Here is a 6,000-nt window from a genome sequence, read left to right on the forward strand (position 1 = left end):
CACTATTCCTGAGTCACAGTACCCAGTGACATTGGTCTTTGATCAGTTTCAATCTCTGGGGTTTCCCAAATGTTTTCTGGTTTCGTTCTTGTGCTTTTTGACCTAAACGCTTTCTCTCTTCTTCACATAGCTGAAGCGTTTTCAACTTTCAGGGTTCCTTGTGCTCTGCCCAAATAACCTTCCTGACCATCTTGTACTCACTTACAATCCTAGCATGGCAGGATACGCCTCTCTCCCGTTTACCTCTTATCTCGGACACTATTTATTTCTGCTTTCTTATTTGGATTGTATGTTTGCAGTAAGAGAATTGATACTCTATCTATTAAATAGCTTTTTTTTATGAAACAATCTATATTGTTCAATAGAGGCACTTTAAGAGTGGAAGGGAGGCAAAATTCATAAAAAGCTTTTTGTAAGAGTTATAGAATAACTAACAAATCAGTAATTTATTCAAGCACTATTTTAAGAAAAAATTATTTTTCTTTCTTTTTGACATGGAATTATTGTTAATTTTATTAGATTTATCATAATGGCATTATGGGTTTTTGTTTCTGTTTCAAATGAGGTTTTATTTTTTTATTCTTTATAATGTAATAAAAACAACATATGTGCATTAAAATAAAACATGCGGGCGCCTGGGTGGCTCAGTGGGTTAAGCCGCTGCCTTCGGCTCAGGTCATGATCTCAGGGTCCTGGGATCGAGTCCCGCATCGGGCTCTCTGCTCAGCAGGGAGCCTGCTTCCCTTCCTCTCTCTCTGCCTGCCTCTCTGCCTACTTGTGATCTCTGTCTGTCAAATAAATAAATAAAATCTTAAAAAAAATAAAATAAAACATGCACTTATTAATCAAACATTAGAAGTAATATAGGGAGTATAATAATTATGGTGCATAGCCACTAAATTTCTTAGCTGTGTCTATCCCTAAATCTATGTCATTAATACCATATTGTTTCTCTGAAGGGTACATTTTTCAAGATATTCATATTTTTTCATATAATTCCCTGAAATCTTACTTAAAGTTGAATTTTATGGTTACTAAATGTGGTATTATGCACACCATTAACTAAGTTTTCTCTGCTGACATTAATAGTTTTAACTGATAAATACTCTACAGATGCTGAGGTACTTGGTAAGCTCAGAGCATATTCTGTGAAATCAAATATATTCTTAATTATAATATTTTTATATTTAAATGTGTAAATATTTCAATCTTATTATTTATTTTAATAGAAATTTACTGTTGGCCTCCATTCAAATTATCTCTCTCCAAAAAGTGTTCTTATAAAAAAAAATCCATTTTCTCTAGGACTATTTATATTTTGCTCAATTTAATGCAGCAAAAAATGTCTTCTCATTTTTATTCAATTCCATCACAGAATATAAATTTATTCATTTAGAAATATGGATTCCTTTAAAATATTTTCTGTACCAGAAGTTAAGACATTCCAAATTGCAACTTGATAATTTCAAGTTAAATCCAGGATATCCTTTGAGCTCTCTATTACATTTGTTAGCTCCCTTGCTTTTTACAGAGATACATTACAATGTCTGCCTGTTTGCAAGATTGTCAATAATTACATTTCCCTGAAAGCTTTGGAAGCTGAATTATTCTTGAGTTACATTTGCTGAATACTTTGATTAAAGATTTCTAAATCTTTTCATAAAAAAAATACAAGCAATGTTTAGAAGATTCATCTACAAAAATTCAATACCACTGTTGAACACTTACCTTGATTTATAATGTAACTCTTTAAGTTGCAAAGAATGTCTTTTATGAAGTAATTCAGTCATTGTGTCTCCTTAATTTCTTCAGTCTACGATTGTTCCCAGTCATTCCCTGTCTTTTGTGATCCTTAAATTTTTGAAGATGATCAATAAATTGTTTGTGGAATGTTGCTAAACCTGGATTTGTCTGATATTTTCTGATTTGGTTCAAGTTCTGGACTTTGACAAGAATACAGCAGAAGTGATGATATGTCCTTTTCAGTGCAGGGTATCCGGTGGTCCATGAACTTGACATGTTTATTACAGATGATGTTAACCTTGATAGCTGTCTGAAGTTGTCTGCTAGGTTTCTTTTTTTTTTCTTTTTTAAGGTTTTATTTATTTGACAGGGAGAGAGAGAGCACATGAACAGAGGGAGTGGCAGGCAGAGGGAGAAGCTGCCTCCCCAGAAGGAGAAGCTGGCTCCCTGCTGAACAAGGATACCAATGTGGGGCTCCTTCCCTGGGCTCTGGGATCATGACTTGAGGGAAAGGTTGATGCTTAACAGACTATGCCACCCAGGTGTCCCTGCATTATTCCTTTTCTAATTAAAAATATCTTGGAAAAGATACTTTTAGATCATGAAGATACCCAATTTTCAAACTTTGGTCACTGATTTATCATCCATGTGTGGAGCTTGCCTGCAGTAACAACAACAACAATAATAAATTAATTTTATTTAATTTTTCCAGTGTTCCAAAATTCATTGTTTATTATTTTTTAAGATTGTATTTATTTATTTGAGAGAGAGAGAGCATGAGTGGGATTAGGGGGGCAGGGGGAGAGGGAGAAACAGACTTCCCATGGAGCAGGGAGCTTGAAGCAGGGCTTGATCCCAGGACCAGGAGATCATGACCTGAGCCAAAGACAGACACTTACATGACTGGACCACCCAGGTGCCCCAGCCTGCAGTAATTATTAATCTAAAAATATTTTACTTAATTATTTGACAGACAGAGATCACAAGTAGGCAGAGAGGCAGGCGGGTGGTGGGGGGAGCAGGCTCCCTGCTGAGCAGAGAGCCCAATGTAGGACTTGATCCCAGGACTCTGAGATCATGACCTGATCCAAAGGCAGAGGCTTAACCCACTGAGCCACCCAGGCACCCCTTAATAGTGATTTTATATTTGCTTCATTCCTTCTATATTTTAAAATTTGAATTCTCATATAATGGAGAACTGTCCCTTCTTTCCCACAGTTATTTATTATTCAATTATTATTTTATATAACTATGAAACTCATGGATATTTATTTTGTTCTATCAGTTATAATTCAATACTACAGTTTATTTCATTGCTTACATGGTCCAGCTCGGCCTTTGGTAGTTTCTTCAAGTTGGCTCCTTTGTCCTTTTGAAATGATCTCACTCTTTTTGGAACACTGCTATGTTTCCAGTACACAAAATATTTTTTGCTTTATATCTTCACTATAGCAGCTCTGGAATCAAGTACTTGTTTTAGTAGCTCTGGTTCTTTTCAAAGGGGAATGGCATTTAGAAACCATGATCTAGACCATAGTTGTGTTCACTGCTACTAGGGTGTCATTGGTTTGAGGCCCTTTCAGTGGATTCAGCATAGAAATTGTGTGTGTGTTTGTGTGTGTGTGTGTATAACATGTATGTATATATATATATGATTATGTATATGTTCATACACACAAAACTGCATACATATGCATCCATACTACTCTATCAATATATAATATTTATGATATAATATATGATATTATGTATCTAGATATAATATTTTATGTATCATTTAATATATTTGTATCATACTGATACCTCTGACTCTAATTTTGTATCACAGGAATCATTCTAGTCTCCTTCTGTTACTTATAATATTATGAATAATGAAATATAAGTAATACTTACATTTATTATTTCTTTCTCCAACAGTGACAAACCTAGTTCTCTTTATCTACAATACCCTTATGTGTTAACTTATCCTTATATACACAAGAAATAGTTTCAGAATTGCTACTGTATATCCTGGCAGAAAACCAATTTGCTAACTAGAGTATGTAATATACTTTAATGATTGTATTACATGTATATATTTAGGAAGATTATGAATTTGTAAACACATCTGTTACCAAGAATTTCTAATAACATATTATGTAACAGAACTTCAGAAGAAAGAGTATAGATTAAGCTGGTATAAAAAGTAGACAGCTTGATGAATTTCTAGATTCAAACACAACCATAAGGTATTATTTTAGAAGATGCCTAGTACATTTTTGATTACTTTCCTAAGAATATACACAGGTCATCACTTGCCTGAGCTATCTGGTTGGAAGCTATCATTAATGTTAAATCTACCATGAGTGAAAAAAAACCCACAACCATAGCACAGGAAATTAGTATCATTCAGTTTATACTTATTTGTTGAAGATTATATTTCAATTCATTTAAATTTTGAGAAAAATAATAGTACTAAATTGCAATATTCCTGTATGGTAATAGCAAAAAATAACTGGAAATCACTATTGTTTCTGCTGGCTCACTATCCTAACATTAATCATGATGAAATATTTTGGGGTTATAAATGGGAGAGTAAGACACAATACTACCAACATGAAGAGTGAATCATTCCTCAAGCAGTTCAGATTCTTACAAATACCTCCATTATAATTTTTTAAATCATTGTTATTCATGACATGGACACACAACCAGAGAAATAAATTAACATTTAATTCAATTGTTTGATAGAATATTATAGATGTATTACGTGTTTAAAATAATGAAGCTGGATTGTTGAAAACAATGTCAACCCATCTTTCATCCTTCAACTTTACCTTGTCTTCCATGAAGCATTCTATAGTTTAACAATCTATTTTCCATTTCATTACAAATTCTCACAAGATGGAATTAGACACTAACACATCTTTGGAATTGTACGTTCATTGGTGTGTTTTCTCATATGAGAAATAAATCCCGTAATGTTGTTAACATGAAATATTGAAAAATCAAAACATATTTTATGTTCTATGTGATGAGATTATGTTTCAATATATTAGGATTGACAAGCTGCACATACCTATGAATTATAGTGTTAAAAGGCATCTGTCACATTTATCTTGATGAGCACTGAGAAGCAAATGAAATTACTGAATTGGTCTATTGTACACCTGAAACTAATATAACACTCTGTGCTAACTGCCTTGGCATTTTAAAAAAGAGGCATCTTTCATTTTCTTTATTTTTTAGAAAATAAATTAAGATTTGAAAACCAATGACTGAAAGCCAGAGAGAAGTTAAGATTCTTTGATTAAATAGTATTGCTTAAATATAAGGTATCCTCGTGCCCTTATTTCTTGCATATCTAGGACAAGCCTTGGATAATACAATCCTTTGGAAAACAGCATCTGTTTCTGGAGGAAGTGCTGCTCTGTCAAGTGGTACTGGCGTAGAGGAGGGAACTCTATGCCATGGAAAGAGGGTAGGGGCATCTGGTAACCTACTAAATATAATTATAGATAATAAAACTATGTGAACATCTGGAACAGATGAATAGCCTAAAAATATTACATTGCACTAGATATAATTCAAATACCACAAAGCCCCAACTACTAAGAAGTTGTTATTAGATAAAACATGCATGAAACGCCACTTAAAATTTATTTAAGTACATTTATTAAAATAAATCTGTAGGCTTTATAATATTACATTTTGGTGAATATAACTACTTGTATTATTCTTGGGACTAACAAATTTAGATACTGTCATAATTCTGGAGACTTTAAAGATATAGCATCTAAAAATGGCATATAATCTTTTCTCTGAGCAATAGATAAACATTATTTAGCCTTAAGTTTAAAGTAATAGTTTAACTTAAAATATGCTCATACTTCTATCCCTCCCACATATTTTCATGACTATTGGATTTTAATCCCTCACAAAGGTACTTCTTGACACAGAATTAAAAAAAAATGAGTTGTGGAAATAACACTAATAAAGATATATAAACTTTTGTTTAAAGGTCAAGAGAGTATTCATGTACCAGATTGTTTCTGATCTATGATTGTTGGTGCACAAGCTTCTTTTTGAAATCTGTCTGCTGTCATGATTTGTAAAGAGAACTCTTAAATTGCTATTTAAATAACAGAGAGCTTTTTTTTCTTGCTTTTTCTTTTCTTTTTTAATATATAGGTCTAATGAAGTGCAAAGGATATTGCATATTGTTGAGTTTATCTAAAGCATACAATCTTCATCTCTCCTTCATGCCACAGTGAATTA

The sequence above is a fragment of the Lutra lutra genome, chromosome 2, assembly GCF_902655055.1.
Source record: "Lutra lutra chromosome 2, mLutLut1.2, whole genome shotgun sequence".
Taxonomy (NCBI): domain Eukaryota; kingdom Metazoa; phylum Chordata; class Mammalia; order Carnivora; family Mustelidae; genus Lutra; species Lutra lutra.